The sequence below is a fragment of the Toxorhynchites rutilus genome, chromosome 3, assembly GCF_029784135.1.
Source record: "Toxorhynchites rutilus septentrionalis strain SRP chromosome 3, ASM2978413v1, whole genome shotgun sequence".
NCBI classification, from domain to species: domain Eukaryota; kingdom Metazoa; phylum Arthropoda; class Insecta; order Diptera; family Culicidae; genus Toxorhynchites; species Toxorhynchites rutilus.
The window spans coordinates 29738133-29757734 of NC_073746.1; the positions used below are offsets into that span (position 1 = coordinate 29738133).

At 36.9% G+C, this 19602-nt stretch overlaps 1 protein-coding gene across 7 annotated transcripts in view; it reads right to left on the minus strand.

Annotated features, from left to right (window-relative positions):
• LOC129779552 (uncharacterized) overlaps window positions 1–15222 on the minus strand; it is a 34587-nt gene extending 19365 nt beyond the window's left edge. Inside the window, exon 1 of one of the 7 annotated variants that reach the window (XM_055787097.1) lies at window positions 15159–15222. The gene's annotated coding sequence lies outside the window, so the exon portion shown is untranslated. The other 6 variants (XM_055787092.1, XM_055787093.1, XM_055787094.1 and 3 more) reach the window with 6 other exon arrangements.
• Between the last annotated feature and the right edge of the window lie 4380 nt (window positions 15223–19602).

Consider the following 19602-nt stretch of genomic DNA (forward strand, 5'->3'; position numbering starts at 1 on the left):
ATGATGATGTTGAATTAAAGAGACTTTAAACTTTTCAGTTCATTCGCCTCTAAATGCGTTTTACCACCAGAATATCGCTTAACACATTAAGGACCGCACGTTTTGGACCATACTTGAACGCTTCATTTGTTCGGATTCCACGAATGAGATCGTTTCCTTCGGTGTGGATGAGACGAAGGTGAGCCATCGGTAGGCCTTGTTAGAATCTTGGCAAACTAAGGATTTATCCAGCAAGTGCAGAAAACACGGGTTATTTCGTGATCCATCCGTAATAGACAGAACGCGAAACACGAGAAATCTCGTGAGCGGTCCGCAAAGTGTTAAGTATGCTTTTTGTGCGTGATTGAATCGAGACAAGGTGTGGTTTACGATGGCAATTTGGAAGGCAAACTAGAGGGGAATGAACTCTCTAAGTTTGAAACTTTCGGCGACTGAGCAATAATCGATTGAAAGTTATACAATTTTCGAGATGCGAAACATTTTACGTTGCGCGCGCATACAATATTGAATACGAAAATTTTCTATTGATGGGGAAAAATAATTTTCAGAAGCATTCCTGTTAATTGCGATTGATTGAAAAATCACAAAACCAAATGTTGGTTGCAGTGTCATATGGTTAGAAAACATTAGAATAAACTCTTTCGCATCAATGTATTTTTCAATTCCCAGGGGAACTGGCAGAGTATTTTTCAGCAACGATCAGTTCTTTCCAGATTTTCCTCGATACTCGAAGCCCACCAGTGGTTAATGCTAACTCGATAACCACCTGTTAATAGCACTTAATTGAAAAATATTTGGTCGCAGTGTTACATGAATAGAAAACATTAAAATGAATGTATTTTTCAGTTCCCAGGCGAACTTGCAGATTATTTTTTAGCAACGATTGAATCTTTCCGGAATTTTCTCGATGCTGAATGGCATCCAAACGAAGAGTTCCGCGCGTGTATGTGTGTGTGGCGGCTGCTCCGATCTCTTCCCGGGGAACCGTTTGTGGCATCACTCTTCTCCTGATGGATTCCCTTCTGGCCTAAGATGCACAAACAGGCTCTTGGTGACACCGTTCATCCGCGCTTTCATGATAAACGAAGAGCTTCATCACAACAGCGACAACATGCTCCAATCGCTGTTCAATTATAACTGAGTGGATTTCCGAGCGGCGCTCGCTTATATACCGATTGGTGACTCCAATAGCCTGTTTTGAGAGCAATTTTAAGTCTATTGAAACAAGTTTTTGGATCAAAAAGTAACAAGTATATAACGCGTAGACATTTTATCTTTCGAATGAAGTGTTTATCATACCATTTCGTTCACTTGTTTAGGAGCTATTAACGCTCAAAATCTCGGTCACCGGCGTAACGCTTTCGTTTTCGAAACTTTGATTTTACACCCCGGTATAGAAATGAAAGACGTAGTCCTACGTCAATACATACATCAAAAAGGGGATTCCCGTTCATCCCATGTCTAATCGCTCGTTATGATGTTTGTGTTATGGTAGCCTCATTTGTGGTTCGCCTGACATCAATGCGACTAATTATTGATTGTTATGACTAGGGTATAGTAAAACTTTTCCTATTCACCATTCACTCTCCGCCACAGTTATGGATCATTTTTGTGTTTCGTGTTTCGTGAGAAATGATAACAAATAGCTTTTGAATATATCTGATAGTATGTGACTGAATAATACAATAATAAGGTAAATGATTTTGGTTTGTCCAGTCGAAAATGTGATCATGGTTTGTCCACTGTTTTGAATGCTCTAGTTCAGCGCACCTGTGTCAAATTAGGTTTTATAAAATTCAAGAACATATAAATAATATTGTTGGTGTCCATGCGCCCCTCACTTGAGCTAACTTTTAATCAACCAACAGATGATTATTTGGCACGTATTCAGACCATTTCTGGATTATAACACTTACAAATATTGTAAACATCATTCTCGCACACCATTTGTATGAGATTTACATAGCTAAACCATTAAATTAACGCATTTTAATGAACTCAATTCTGATCATGAGTTGTTCAATTCAGTAATGTTGTTTTGTGCTCATGATTTCTATGGCAACCGCTTGGAGCGCTGCAGTTTGTTTATTGTGTCCTTCACGTATAGCAGAAATAAAGTTTCTCTATGTTGAGTGTCTTGAGGTGAACACTTTTGAAATACCCAAGAAAATGCGATATTCTGAAGTAGGCTTTCTTATGAATGAATGGATCAATATGATGACAGGAAACTCAAGCAATGATAAATGCAACATCTACTTGAGAATTCGAATGTTTTCATTCAAAAATGGTGATTTCTAAAGCCGGACAAACCATGATCATTTTTTGGACAAACCATGATCAGAGGTGGTCAAACCATGATCATAATTCCTCTTTGAGGAAAATCGTTAAAAACATAAAAAATTGAATAATTTCAACGCCTTATGGTAGTATTAGCAACTAGAGACTTGGGGCTTTTCAACAAACCCAAACTCGTATCGATTATATGTAATTTTCATGAAGAAAAATCGATTTGTATTTACTAGTAGCATAAAAACACTCCAAATTGGACAAACCAAGATCATTTATCCTACATGTTCGTACAATGTTTGTGTTTCAAACACGACAAAATTGCTAGATTTTTCATGAGGAGCGTTAGCCTTTCGTTTCGCACTCATGAGCGAAAGTATTTTTTCAACTATTTTTCAACCCAGGAAACGAACCGTATGCAACGGTTTTGTTTTCTACAATTAACAATTATTCAAACTTTCAATTATTGATATTTTTCCTGAAAAATGTATTTTTTAAAATACTCAAAAAAATATATGAACAGCTCCTGCAATTTTCAACAACTCACCTATACATCAAAATACGGGCACTTTTACAAGAAAAAAGTTTTTCTAACAACAACTTTTTCATGTTTTCTTTTAAATTAGTTGTAATTTACAACCAATCCTCAATTTGTTTAAACTCAAGATAGCGATATAACGTATTTTACAAAGTTTTAGATCTTATTAAAATATAAACTTTTGTGGAAGACGTCAACTTTCTATATTTTAAGTTTCTGCAATATATGGAATTTTTGTATGGAGACTCCTGAAAAACAAAATGTTTTTTTTTATATTAATTCGTTTATTTTTACAGGCTCAGTTACTTAAGTTTAAAGGAGCCGAATTCTTAAATATAATTTTAAAACTATATATATAAACAATTTTCTTACATCTATGGTTAGTAAGGTGGAAAACCGATTAATCGCGGTGTACTCGAGTTTAGGAGGGTGACATATTTTTAGGAGAAGGATGGGATATAAGGAAATTGTAACAATGTTGATGAACACTCATTTCATAAATCTATTCGTATATCTATAGTGTATTTACATTTCAACTTATTCTACTATTTATAGCAAGGGGACGAATTACCCGCGAAGGAAGGAAAGGAGGGTATAAGGATGTAGGGACAATCACACACGAAGATCTATAGCTTTAAGGAAAACATATATATGGGACATGTAATCAAGGTCTAACCGAGCCAACACATCTCTCACCGGCACATTGGACTGTCTTCCTCGGGCCCGAAGGGAGTTTTCTAAATTCGATCTGGCGACCAGATACACCTCGCACGACCAAACAATGTGCTCGATGTCGTGATAACCTTGGCCACAAACGCAGAGATTGCTGCTGGCGACAAAATGTTTAACTCGTAACATTTTTATGTGTAAGTTCTTGCGATCGACAAGTTCTTAACATGTTTCTAAATAGAAAGAAGTTTTCATAACATGTAATTCGCGATAATTTATCCATAAAATGTTACTAGTTAAACATTAATGGTAATTTTAAAAAAAATACATGAAAAAGGTATTGTTGGGCAAACTGATTCCCTGTAAAAGTCCCCATCTTCCGATGTATGGGAGACTTATTGAAAATTGTAAGGGCTATTCATATTTATTCTTACAAAATACGTATTAAAAAAAACATATTTTTGAGGAAAACTGAATTTTAATTTTGAAAACTTGTTTTTTTTCTCAAGGAAATTAAAAAAAATTGTTCTATATTCTAAAATGAAAATATAACTAATTTTCCTACATTGTCACAAACCAACATTTTGTAGGTGTTATAGTTTTTGAGTGACAATTTTTTTAAAATGATGATTTTTTCTCAACTTTTGTTCGAAAAATCCTAACTAAAAAAATATCAGATCTACAAAATGTTGGTTAGCTTTCAATTTATATACAGGAAAATGAAACGCAACTGCGTTCGTCGCGAGCACAAAACTAAGTGAATTCTTTATTGATTATGAATACGAGTAGGGGAAGTGGGGGCATAGTGGTCACCCTAATGAACATGCCCATTTCCAGCGTACACATACCACTTCAATTCCCGTTTTTCGAAGAATGTTATAGTTCAAATCATTGTTGTTCAAGATAGCAAACGGCATTTACTATAAACATTTAAAATAGTACATTTTTCCCCATTAAAAAAAAAGTGGAAAAATCGAACTTTTTTTTTGCTTGGAGGTAAAGTGGTCACTCGCAAATATTAAGCTAAATGGGATAGATTTATGGTTTTTTTTTGGTCCAAATTTGTTCAAATAATATTTGATATAGTAGGTAGATGTATGGAAAAAGCTTGGCCTATTCACCTAGAGTCTCATCTTAAATTTTCTCATGCATACAAAAACGTAGTAAGAGACACATAACGTTCCGCATAATGGGGCTTGGTTTAGTTGGAGTGGCATATTTTTCCGAGGTTAAAGCCACAAAAGGAACCTCTTCAAGAGCAGAATGTGATGAGGTATATAAACAGAACATTGTAAGAACATTATATAAACAGAACATTGTAAGTCTTTATTCACCTATGACCACTTTGCCCCCAAACATCAAAGTAATTTCTATGCTAATTAATCGCTGAGATTAAACAAAATACTTGTTCACCTCTCCTAGAACATGTGAACAGTCGTCCAAACTGATGATTTGTTCAACGTATCAGATTGAATTAAATAAATTTCACGAGAAATTCCATAGTTACCATGCGCCCAGAACTACGGGCGTATGGCTATCGAGAAAGTAATTTCTGTTTTTATTTATATTTTGACATGCGATAGCTCTACTGAAGTACAGGGTGACTCAACAGTTATTACATTCTTCAAACATAAGGTGGCTATCAATACGGCATATATAATCAATAGTTATACTACCAAACAAGCAGGTGACTCTGCCCCGCATGACCAATTTGCCCCCACTACCCCTATGTATAAAAAAGGTTTCAGAAATTGAGCTGAGTCGATGACCGCTCGTTGGAATGCTACACGACAATAAGCTTCGAAATGAAACTAAACATAATTCAACAGTTAGTGAATAAAATGTAGAAATAATTTATATTTTCGTTCAAAAATATCAACGAAATTTTTAAAAGAAAATTTCTTTGAAAAGAAAATGTTTTGAACATAAAAATTAATTTCTCATAAAACTTTTTTTTTTATTTCTGGAAAGAATAGAGATGAATAGCCCTTACAATTTCCATGCATCGGTAGATAGGCCTGTAATAGTGTCAAGTTTTCCCAACAACAACAACTCCTTCATGTTTTCTTTGAAAAATGTTTACATTTTTTTCTATTTTGAAACATGTCAAGAACATGTTAAACGCGAGAACTTACACCCAAAATATATGTTATGAGTAGAACATTATTTTTCCAGGAGTCTCTATACCAATACGCAATGTATTCCAGAGGCTATGAAAGATAGAAAGTTAATGCTTGGGACGAAAGTTCATTAGGATTAGTTGTAACTAATCCTGGAAAAGTTGTTGTTACAAGAACTTTTTCCCTGTAGAAGTGCCCATCTTCCGATGTATCGATGACTTATTGGATATTGTAAGGGCTTTTCACATAATTTTTTCATGAATTCTCAAAAAATATGTTTTTGAGAAAAATGAATTTAAATTTTTAAAATATTTTTTTTTATTTTGACGTAGGACTACGTCTAACCGGAAGATATAGGGGGTGAAATGGAAATCTAGGCACTGAACAAGTAGGAAAAAATGCAAGATTTGGAACGCTTATAACTTTAGCATTTCTCAATAGATCGCAAAGGTTTTTGCATCAATTGATAGGAAATATATCTACGCATCTATCATAACGAATAACATTTTTCATTTTTCTTGAGATAAATAATTGAATAATTGTGAAATATCAAGCATTGTCAAAATGCACTATGTGCCCATTTTTGATTGGTCCATTTTGTGCTCCTCAAATCGTACCGACCAAAACGGGCATCCAGAGCAGCAGCGAAATAGAATGAAGCACGATTGGAAAGGAAAAATAAAAAAATGAACGAGACATTGGTCAAAGTCTCACACATGCGTAATTCTTGAGCCAGCCAGTCAGCTTAAAAATCCCCGCTCCGCTGCCGTAACGATCATTCTCATTCAAACCGTACACCACATCGGTTCGCATCAAAACACTTCAACAAACCAACCCAAGCAGCCATGTCTGGACATGGTAAAGGAGGAAAAGTGAAGGGAAAGGCAAAATCCCGCTCGAACCGTGTTGATCTGGAGTCCCCCGCAAGGGTAGCTAGGCCGAGCGCGTTAGTACCAGTGCACCAGTCCACCTAGCCGGCGTTATATAGTTTCGGCCGCCGAAGTGATCGAGTTAGCTGGCAAAGCTGCTCGCGACGATAAGAAAACCCGCATTCGGAACAGAACACATTCGGTTCGGTGGACATCAAGACAACAGGGAGTTGCAGCGAGTGGCGAGTGGAAAAAGCAATCGCAAAACGGCAGCAGGTAGCAGAAGAAAAAAGTTTGTTCTTTATACAAACTGCTTTGGTGGCAAATCCAGAACAAGGCGGCATCGAGGGCGTTCCAAATGGTTTTTTTCAAAACCACGAGTACTAAGTTTTCTAAATTGGAACCATTCCATAAAATACGGCGCTTTTCAGGGCCATTAAACCTTCCAAAAAAGAGTTTAGGAAATACAGTTCAATGCTTTCTAAAACATTATCCAAAATAATAATAAAACACAAATTGATTTTTTCATAATTTGTTTGCCAGGATCTGATGAGTATGTGAATTTGGCAGTTGTTCTGAGCTTATTGATAATTGGGGAATAGTGATTATTCAATTTTCACCAATTCTTAAATTGTTTCCAGATTGAAAGTACAGTAATTTACAATTAGTTCGACATTTAGCTAATTGGACGAACATGTGATGCGACTTATTTAGTTGGACATTTTTGTAAACATAGAGATCCAAACTATGACCCCACATTGAAAGTCGACACTGTACCACTGTCATCGCAAATGTTCAATTCCAGGTTAAAATCGCCTCCAATGCGACACTGAGTGGCGCTTCGGCACGTCGCATTGAATGTAATTTACTGTACAACATGTCACAAAGCTGGATGGGAAGAAATTTTCCAACTGTGAAAGCTGTGGCGAGTGGCAAACTCAATAGCTAAACAGGAAGGTTTAACCGAACAAGATGGGAATATCGAGTGATGACAAAAACACAACACCAAAGGTTCTTTTCAGAACCATCAACATATTCATAAACAGTAAACAGTAAACTAATCCATTTTTCAGGTAGATAGGTAGGTATTCACGTAGGAGAAGAAAATAAAACAATATATTTAAAATATATATTTAACAAAAGCTGTCCCCTTTGTATAGTCCTACGTCACTCCGGTTATGTCCCCGACATTACCCACCCGTATTTTTTTTTAGTATTTTTTAATGAAAACTTAAATAATTTCGTACATTTCATCCTTTGACTAGAATTTTGTAGATATTGTAGTTTTTGAGTTATAATATTTCTTTTAAATAAAGAAAAAAGAAGTTTAATTTTTTATCGAAGATTTCGAGTATGCAAAGTTTACACCCGCAACGTTTCATTACTATCTGAGATGGTGCTGCCAAACGAGAAATCGGTCAATATTATATTTTCATAGAAAATATAAAAAAAATTGAAAGAATTTATTTTTTTTTTTTTGTAATTAAAATTGTTTTTTCTTGAAAAACCCTTTTTTATTCTGAATAAAAATATATGGATAGTCCGCACAATAACCTCTTACGCTAAAGATCACGAGTTCAATTCTCGCTCCCGACATTCTCCCAAAATGGAAGGTAAAAGTGACGAACCAGCCAAAAGTGTTAAAAGTACAGGAAAAAAAACAATAATCAATAACCATATATCCAGAGGGTACCCTTGAGGCCCAAGGAAGACAACCCTATTTTCCTATCAGAGACGTGTTGGGATCTCACGACATCTGCTATATGCAGTCGATCTATGTGTTTGTGAAACGGTCTAGTTTGAAAATTAAATGCCTTTGTATTTTTTTTTTCGTTATTAGTTTGTTTGTCTTGTCCCCTCATCTCACTGTCGCCCACCTTCGACAGCCAGTCGAACACCAGATGCCATCCCTAGTTCTAATGCACAACACTACAGTGCGTGTGGCAACTCTCGATTGAGACAACTTTACCTTATGTCCATATCCCTAACCTGAACAATCCGGCAAAATTATTAACCTCGAGTAAACCGTGAGTAATCGGTCGAATCCTTCTTACCATAGATTAAAGATTAAATAATGTAAACAAAACTGAAAGAGCGGCTCCGCAAAGCTTCTGCGATTGAGCATTACAAATAAACGATTTGGAAAAGAAAAATAACCATATATCGGAAGTGTTTTCGGAAATTTTTATTTCTGTTGAAGTGAACTTCCTCCGATGTATGGATGAGTTGTTGGTTATTGTATGAGCTGTTCGCATGATTTTTTCAGAAATTTGAAAAAAATATTTTCTTGAGAAAAAAAGAATTTAGTTTTTAAAAAAATATGTTTTCCAATGCAATTTTCTAAAGATATGTTTGATTTTGCTATAGTTTCTGTGTTTGTGTTGATAATTTTGAGTTTTTTCGAACGTTTTTAGATAAAAAAAAATAACTCAAAAACTATAAGACCTTCAAAAATTGTCAAACAATGAAATGTAGGAAGCTGTTTTCATTAAATGAACATAAAAAAATCATGAATGAATCATAAGAAATGAAAATCATATGAATAGCTCATATAATAACCAACAAGTCAACCATACATCGGAAAAAAAATCACTCCTTCAGGAAAATAGTTTTCCAAGTTTTCCTTGTAAAAATACTACTAATGTTTAACTCGTAGCAGGTTGTGTGTAAATTCTCGCAAACTTTGTTCAATTTAGAAACATGTCCAAAACACGTTTATCCTGAAAATTTACACAAACACAAATGTTTTTACTCGTTAAATTAGTTTTCCAGGAGCCTCCATGCAAAAATCCCATATACATCGAAATCTATAAGAGACAGAATGTTAACGTCTTTGACAAAAGTCCTTTTTTTAACATTAACTACAGTTTTGCCGAATACACTATATCGCTATCTTCACTTTCAACAAAAGTAAGATTGGTTGTAATTTTTTTCAAAGAAAATATGAAACATTGGTTGTAAAAAAACATTTTTCTTGTAAAATTGTATGTAAATTGTTTTTTAATGAAGATTATATAATCATTGAGTTAGAATTTTTTGTAAAATATTAAAAAAAAACTTTGGCCTTTTCAAAAAGTAGTCTAGTTTTTGGAAATGAAAAGTTCCTCAATGACCAATGTTTTACACCCACAAAGATTCACTCGAATCTGAGAGGGTGCCGTTTATTGTTTCTAAATATTCTATTGATTTCCCAACAATTTTTCCGTACGTCATATTTGAATCAGACAACTGGATTTCGAGTTACGATTATTTGGAAAAAAGTTTATGGGTCTGAGCCTAGGAGCACGGACGTGATCTTGACATAGGGCTGTGATTGTGTGTAGTAATTGCATTTGAATTGGATTTTTTTCATTGTTCAAAATCTGTATTTTTTCTTCTTTTGGTACATCAAATGGAAGCCCTCAAAAAACCCTTTCCTGTATGAACTTGTATCCGTTTAACGGGTTAGATGAGACAACATTGTAGAATCCGCTACATTCTGTTCAAAAATGTACACAAAATATCATTAAAGCCATTACTACTCTTTTCTTCTGTTTATTCAATTATGCAGAAGAAGACAAAGAGTCATCATTTCTCATTTTAAATCACAATTCTAAATAGTTTAGATCTACATAAATATAAGCCCAATTCGAATAGATCAATGACTACAGAAATATATTATAGATAAAAATAGCATTTTATCCTTCGTTGCCACGTTGTCCGGAACATTGTTTGTAGTGGGTTGTAATAACTTTATAGCCAGATGATGTACATTGAGTATCCTGATCTCATTAGGTGCTAAGTTCTGCTTATGTTTAGGAAAGGGAAAGGAGAATGCGCAAGGGCATTCGTGGAAGTGAAGCGGGCTTCTAAGGAAGACATGTATGGGCAACATAATATTATGTTCGCGACTGCTCAAGCTATCATAATCTGATAAGTGGTGGAGGCGATCTGGCGTTGTGGTAACATCCATACCTCTCACGCAAAAGGCCACGAGCTCAATTCTCACTTCCGACATTCTTTCAAAAATGGAAGCAAAAGTGACGAACCAGCCAAAAAATGTTGAAAGTCACTTAAACAGCGAAAAAAAAATCTGATATGCATGAACGCGAGAACTTCTAAATCAGCAGCCAGTTAAATTCAATGATTGCATTTTTACATAACCAAATAACATGCCCGATATTATGACCGCAATTACATAAATTGTTTAAAATGTCCCACAAAACCTACTCGATAAAGACGTGAATTGAGTCCGAATTGATTGAACTTTGAGGATTATAGAGTAGAACCATCTTTCAAGATCATCCCTCCATTGATTCTGCCAACTTATAAATGCCAATAACTCATGAATAACTCGTGAAATGCATCCACCGACAATATGAGCTAACGCCTTTGTGTAGGCAACAAAATTGGTCGTTTCGTTGTAGGGGAAAACGAGTGGCTAGTAAAATTGAAATTGGGTATGTTATTTCAATTTAATCGTCAAATTATATACTTTTTTAACTATATTACTGTTCATGTTTCAAGCAAAAAAAAATTGCTGGATAAATTTCCTGTCTAATGTTATACAACATAACATATATCACAATAACGAATTTGAGAAATATGCGTTTGAAAACTCTCAACGAATCGTTACATTTTTCGTAGAGTGTCCTTCAAAGTGTACTGTTGTTTTCTGTCTCCACTGCACAAAAAAAATTAGAATATAAATCGCAAATGACATCTCTTTACACTCTCGTTCGATTTACATTTTTAAGCACGGGCGGAGCTTAGGTCATGCAATCACTGCAGAAAGCAGCGCGACCGATCTGCACGATGGATAGCAGAGCAACAATTGAATTGTGCTTCGCTCCACGTTAGGTGCTCATTTTAACAGCAATGTTTGGGAAGCACACATTACTATCGATAGTTTGTATCGAAGAATAAAAACCTTTCCTTCAGTTGCTCGGAAATATTTTCAATCAGTTGATGTAAATATCTCCGCAATCTTCCATGACATGGTCATGTTAGAAGCGTTTCATTCGATGCCTCTCGCAAAGACACCAGTTTGAAAAGAAAGTTGCTGCTCGATCAGAAGCCAAGGTAACTCGTGATGTCGCGAAATCGACCTGTCAATTTTCGGTAATCTAAAAATAATTCTTAATTTTGATCAAATTTTAAAGGTCGTTACGAACGTGCTATGAATACTTGTGTCGTAAATAAAAACTTGTAGTGATCGTAATTCGAAATACTGATGTCCAATAAAAATATGATATACAGAAAAGTTGTTAGAAAAGAAGAATACACGGTAAACAAAATTGAATTTTATATTTAAAAATTTTCACACGGAACTTTTGATCCCAACTGGGGTGAGTATCTCCAGTTGGGATGCAGATGTAGCAAGATGTAGCCGATGAGCGTTTATCGAAAGCATACCGTCAGCTATGGCAGCCTTTTTGGTCACCTGCCCTACTCAACGTTGGTTCTGGCTGTTTTCAGACGACCCGCATTATGTGTTTACATAATTGATCTTCAAATAAACATATTTCCCGGCAATACATGGTAGACATATTAATACCAACTAACGATAAATATTTTAGAGATTGTATGGAACGTTTGAGGATTGTACTTAATGGATTAGTAAGAAGCGGCTAGTAAGATTAGAATTCCATTTTTCTTCATTATAGAAACGAACAAGTTGCATTGTATCTTTCTGTGAACTATGCGAACACAGTTATCCAAGATGGAAGCAATTCTAGACGACTATTTTTGAATTTCTGTGTTTGCGATATATGGTGGAAGAATGGCAAAAATTATGCATAAAAGATACAAGCTGAATCACGTACATTTGAAAGTCCTTCGTTTAAAAATAGGTGCAACTCTGAAAAATACAGGAACATTGATAACTTTTCGAATCACAGTTCAACAAGAAACGAAGATAATATTGATTTTTTTTTAAACGAGCATTGAATGGAAAAGAAGTGATTTTGCAACGCGGCAACGCTCAGTCACATATCCCCTTTCGTATTTACTAAGTATTTTCTCTTCTTTTATCACTTCTCCAATCAGTTATTCAGCCATTCCATGCCAAACTGATGTAGTGATTTTCAGATTTTTATTAAAGAGTGGTTGAGCTTTTCGCAAAATGATTCATTAGGATCCCATTTCCATTTTAGGGTGATCGAAAAATCCGTTTTTTTTCTCTTTTTTCCAAAAATTACATTTTTCAAAAATTTATAACTTTTTGACTACTGAACCGATTCAGACGCATATCAAATTAAAGCCAATCAGCCAGTATTACTTGAAAATTACATTTGCAAAAAATCGAATTCTGTTTTTGTGTTTATTGATTATATTTGTTTTTAAAGTTTTCATGGTTTCGAGACCAAAGGCGTTACATTTTTTATATTTTTTTTCTTGAAAGCAGAGAAACCATAACGTGAAAATGAAGAAAAACGCTTCTCTGATTTTTGGATATGTTATGTAAAAAAGACCTCAGCCTTCGAGCTAAAAGCACCCTTAGTTCCGAGACCATGAAAACTAGAAAAAACAAATACAATCAATAACTACGAAATGTGATATTTTTTCAACCCATGGGCAGCCCAATAAAAAAATAAAAATACGGGTGTACTATTTTACGAAAAGAAACAATACTACAACTTTTCACGAAAATCTGAGAATCAATTGAAAACGATAGCATTTTTTTAATCTTTCAAATTTATTTTTTTCTTCAAACCTAAAGTTTAAAAACACATGATATTCAAATACAGCCAGAAAGGGCATTATTTGCAGAACCAACGAGCTCCTATACTGCCGTTTTACGCGTAATTGTCCCATGTTCCAAAATCAGCAACTGAGAAAAACGCAATCAAAGTTTTCTCGCATATTTGTCTACCAATAGCTTTAAGCATTTCAATTTAGCGATACGCCAGGTTTTTTTATAAGCACTATACTATGGTTTAATGAAATGTGATGAGATCCCCTCACTGAATCAATCATGCTTGATTACGGGTTTAGAAATTCATGGTGGGACTGTTTAGAATATGCTAAGAATATCAACATGGGACAATTGAACTTGATGTTGTTTTTTGGTATACAATTTTTTTGTGTTTTTCCGAAATATCATGCATAGAAGTATCGTTTTATGAAGAAATGAGAGATCTGCAACACCTTCGCAGAATATAAATCTCATTGTTATTAGGCATTCGCTAACAAGGTGTACACGTGTTCTGGTAACCTTTTTCTTATTTGTTTGAGAATTAGTTCATTCTTCCAAACCAGAAATGAGTGCATTAGCCCTGCTGAAAGTGTGAAATGAAATTCTTGTATTTGAACCGATCTATTCGATATGGATCTACAAAAATACATGGTGTGACAGTTATGAATAGAATATCAACATGGGACAATTGAGCTTGATGTTGTTTTTTTAAAAGCAGGGAACAAACTGTATGTTTTTTGTGTTTATCCGTAAGATTATGCATAAAGACAACGTGAAAATCGTCAAAAAGTAACATGGGACAACTATGCGTATAATGGCAGTATATGAGGCTCCAATATGTTTTACACATGATTATAAAAAATAATCGTCGGTATAACAGTTTTACAATAAATGGTCTTGAGGTGACATGATTGGCCGTTACTTGTCAAAACAATAACACCTCTTGTCGAATTTTTGCCCACTTTCGCAATGGAATTCAAATATTGTCATCCCTATCTTCGTTCGTCCAGAAGCTAGGAGATTGTCTGTACATGATCACATCACCCGCCACAGTGAATCCAAACAGCTTCTATTCACCACAAACAATGATTCATTCCTTGATTCCATATGGTTCATTGATGAAACCGCCTGAAGACTTCATTCAATAACAAATATTGGCACGATGATCGCGAGAGATTTGATAACTGTGACTGGAACTGAAACAGAAACACTTATCTCAATTAAGAAAAGTGTGTGTTCTACTTTACCACAGTTAGTCTTTATTATTATTGTTTCTTTTGTTGTCACGCCACATGTTTTAAACGCACTTAATTTGCATTTTACTTCCTTCCAATAACCAAATCTACACAAAGTGCAATAACGCAACACAGTTCCTCCAGTTCATACAAATGTATGTCAACAAATGCGGAAGATAATCTTCCCACACAGCATCCGGTATGGCAATTTTTTTTTTGTTCCTCATGACACACTCATCAATTTCCTTTCGAAGATTCGACCCAAGAGACACACTTTTCGGAACGGAAAGGCCGCACGAAAATTACAGTTAATTATAATATCGCGGTTGGTGCCTCGCGTCAAAGTCATCAATTTCTTCTCGCGAACGACACTTTCACCAAACTCTTGTTGAATCTCCCACAAACTCGTTGTCCGGTTGGCAAATATGTAATTGCTTAGCTAGCTCTTCTCCGCAAGCTGTGCTGAACCGGACCGGGTCTTACGTTCAGTTATTATCTACCAATTACAGACGGAAAAGATTTTTCGAGATCAACGAACCGCGCACTCCGTTAGCACACTTTCTGACCCCTAATCTTCTCCGGTGTAACCTCAGCGGTGGTTACACGCTGCACTATAATCATGCAACGGGTAATTGGCGAGAGATGACGAAATATCCGCACCATTTTTTTTTTCGGGATTCCGTTTCCCCACGTTTTCACAACAAATTTGACCCTCGCCACGCTTACACACCTCGCGCAGAGTTCAACGCGGCGGGAACAGAGCACCTGGAAAACACGACTGCTTCGGACGGCAGCTGGAGAGAAACTTAGCGATCGCGACGATCGTTTTCTCTCGCGGTCTTCACCTTGATCTGTGTGGGTACCAAACCAACTGCGGTTCAAGCGGTTTATTTTGAAGGCTCGAATGATTCATCGTGTGCTGTAGATACTAGACCTTTTTATGATTACATATTTGAACTATACCTTGAAATACACACTCGACTTGTCTACACTTGAGCAGTCTGATATTGGAGGTGACATTTTTTCACTAAAAAACAAAAAAAAATTGCTTCACATGGTATTTTCTCCGTTATACAATCGGTATCACCCGATATCCGCTTCCAATTATACGCTAGTCCAAACTGGTCATAGACCGAAATAAAAATTCAAATGAGGAGTGTTGTGACAAAATGGCTCGGATTCACTTTCGCTTTTTTTGAAAAGTTGGTTCAAGCGGGCATTAACAAAGGCACTTTTTACGGTTGATTTAGCCATTCAGATGACTGAGGACGCCAACTCGTTTTGTTATTATGAATGAACTGCTGGACAGAACTGAACGTAGGTTTGGCAAATTCGAAAAGCGGTTTCGGCCGTTTTGCTGCGTTAAAATTTCAATGAAAATCATCTAAATACTGCAGCATTATGGTATCAGCAATTGTTTTTGAAAATATAAACTTTTTTAACCACTCTCTTTATCATAGGTCAGGATACGTGTAGGGGTACCGCGGGTAATACGAACAGTGGGGGTAGCAGAGATGCAAAATTTCAGAAGAGCATGCTGAAATCGAGAATGTTTTTAAACGGTTTTATTTAGCTTGTCCTGTAATATGTTTGTATGTTACACGTAAACTTGCAGTAAATGAAAGTAATCATTCATTCGTCTCTACAACGAGGATGCGAGGATGGAGGTTATGGACTCGGATTTATTTATTGTGAAATAAAATGAGACACTTTGGGAAGATCATAAACTCTTGATTTCGATTGTATAGCATTCGGTTTATTCAAACTTTTTGATGGGGTTGTAATATCTTTTTTTTTTTTCAAAATAAGATGTCCAGTTGTTAAAGTTTTGTTTGTCAACTGTTTAATAGAGATTTGCTGTTCGGGGTGCACGAGGACAGGTGTTATGTTCTGAAGCAATCATTCCATTTGAGATTTATACACTTTTGCATGTGTCCAAGCTACTGATCTTAATACTTGGGACATAATTATTTATTTTTTTCCAAAATATATATTTTTATCAAGGCTCATATGGCGTTAGCCTCACGGGGCCGGGAGTTCAATACTTTGACAATTTTTCTTATTATCTATGTTAGTAATATGTAACCGATTACTCGCGGTTGGCTCGAGGTTAGTATTACAAGTGTTTTCATAATTCGGATGTTGCTGTCTCCAATGCTCCGTACGTGTGCCCGACACGGGATACTTCCTATTGGGATGCAGCTGACCATTAATCAGCAACGACCCCCTAGTCTGTAACCCATATCTAGCGTGGTGCATCTTTCTCGACTCGAGGAATCCAGGATAGAATGGTCACTAGCCGGCGCAATCATCAGTTCGTGTAGAGTTGTCATGAGCGGTACAACCTTTGGCTCTTGTTGAATGATCAGTGGACTGCACAACCTTTGGCCCGTGCATCTGTAAAGAGTGTGTGTATGTATTGCCGCGACTAAGTAAAAGTTTATCGATCGGATAGGAGGGATATGAAACGGGGACACAACGAAGGAAACATCATAAAACGTTGACATCGGCGTTTCTGAGGAACAGGTATAGATGAAGCAGAAGATCAGGATCCCGGCTACCTAAGATATCCCGGACGGGGATATCCGATTTGCTCTTAGAGCTCTAGAGAGCTGAGAGCGGGCAGCATGGAACCGGATACACGACCAAACAACATGCTCGATGTCGTGGTAGCCATCGCCACAGTCACAAAGATTGTTTGCTGCGAGCCCAATGCGATAGAGATGCGCGTTTAGGTTGTAGTGATTGGACATAAGCCGAGATATCACGCGAATGAAATCACGACCGACATTCAATCCCTTAAACCAAGCTTTCGTCGAAACCTTAGGGATAATCGTGTGTAACCAACGACCGAACTCATCTTCACTCCACATGCGCTGCCAACTAACGAGTGTGTCCTGACGAGGAATGTGGAAAAATTCATTATAAGCAATTTGCCTTTCAAAAAGAGTGCCTTCTAAAGCGCCCACCTTAGCTAGCGAGTCCGCTTTCTCATTCCCCGGAATCGAGCAATGAGAGGGAACCCATGCTAAGGTAATCTTGAATAATTTTTCGACCAAAACACTCAATAGATGTCTTATTCTTGTTAGGAAATAAGATGAGCGTTTATCAACCTTCATTGAGCGGATTGCCTCTAATGAGCTGAGACTGTCTGAAAAAATAAAATAGTGGTCGATGGGCAATGTTTCAATGATCCCCAGTGCGTAGTATATCGCACCCAGTTCAGCGACATACACGGAACAAGGATCTTTGAGTTTGAAAGAAGCACTGGAATTTTCTTTGAAGATGCCGAAGCCAGTGGACTCGTTTATGTATGAACCGTCAGTAAAGAACATTTTATCAGATCTAACTTTCCCATATTCTGCCGAAAATATCGGCGGAATATAATCGGACCGTAGGTGATCTGGGATTCCATGGATTTTTTGTCGCATGGACAGATAAAAAATGACAGAGGAATTGCAAAAGTATGGGAAGCAAACTTGGTTGGAGATGCCTGGTGAAGGGTGCACGTCGTGGGTAAGGTACTCATGGTATAAAGACATAAAACTTGACTGAGGAGTCAGCTGGAGTAGATTTTCGAAGTTATCAATCACCAATGGATTCATAATCTTGCAACGGATGAGAAATCTGTAGGATAATTCTGTGAACCGAAGAGTAAGCGGGGGTACTCCTGCCAAAACTTCGAGACTCATCGTATGTGTCGAATGCAAACACCCCATGGCTATTCGCAAGCAACGATATTGTATTCTCTCCAGCTTGAGAATATGAATCCTGGCAGCTGATCGGAAGCAAAAACTGCCATATTCTAACACTGATAATATCGTTGTTTTGTACAACTGAATGAGGTCTCCTGGATGGGCACCCCACCATGTTCCGGTTATTGTTTGGAGAAAATTGATTCTTTGCTGGCATTTCTGTTTCAAATACGCAATGTGTATTCCCCAGGTACATTTAGAGTCAAAATATACTCCAAGGTATTTGAAAAACATCGAGTGCCTGATCGCTTTACCGGATAGGTGAAGCTGGAATTGGGCGGGTTCGTGCTTCCTAGAAAAAACGACCATTTCGGTTTTCTCCGTAGAGAATTCGATACCCAGCTTGAGGGCCCACGTGAACAGATTGTTCAGGGTATCTTGCAACGACTTTTGCAGAACGACGGGAATAGTACCCGTGATGGAAATAACTCCATCGTCTGCAAGTTGTCTCAGCGTGCAGTCTCTAGTTAGACATTCATCCATTTCATTGACGTAAAAACTGTACAAGAGGGGGCTTAGGCAGGAGCCTTGTGGTAGGCCCATAAAACTGTATCCAGAAGATTTCAAGCTGCCATGATTGAAAAACATGTGCTTTTCTGACAGTAAATTGTACAGGAAATTGTTAAGAATTGGTGAAAGTCCACGATTATGAAGTTTCTCTGTGAGAATTTCCATGGAAACTGAATCAAATGCCCCTTTGATATCGAGGAAAACGGAAGCCATTTGTTCTTTGCGAGCAAATGCGATTTGGATTTCAGAAGATAGCAGCGCCAGACAATTCGTCCCTTTACCTCGGCGGAAGCCAAACTGCGTATTTGACAGCAAATTGTTCGCTTCAACCCACTTGTCCAAACGAAGTAGAATCATTTTCTCTAACAATTTACGAATACAGGATAACATTGCAATCGGCCTATACGAGTTATGATCGCAAGCCGGCTTGTTGGGTTTTCGTATGGCTATCACTCTCACTTGCCTCCAGTCATGTGGGACAATATTCAGCTCCAGAAACATGTTGAACAAGTTCAGCAAACGCTGTTTCGCCAAGTCGGGAAGATTCTTCAACAAGTTGAATTTAATCTTGTCCGACCCAGGAGCTGAATTGTTATATGAGAGGAGGGCAATTGAGAATTCTACCATCGAAAAATTCTCATAGTCGCATTGGAGCGGAATGTCGCGTACGACGTTTTGTGCAGGAGCGGTGTCGGGGCAAACCTTCCTTGCAAAGTTAAAAATCCAACGGTCAGAGTATTCCTCACTTTCATTTGTATGGTTCCAGCCACGCATTCTCCTAGCCGTACTCCAAAGAGTGCTCATAGCGGTCTCCCTTGACAAACCATTGACGAACTTTCGCCAATATCCACGCTTTTTTGCTTTAATCAGACCTTTTAGTTTGGCTTCTAGAGCTTGGTACTTTCGAAACCATTCCACTAGTCCAGTTTTCCTGAATTTTTTGA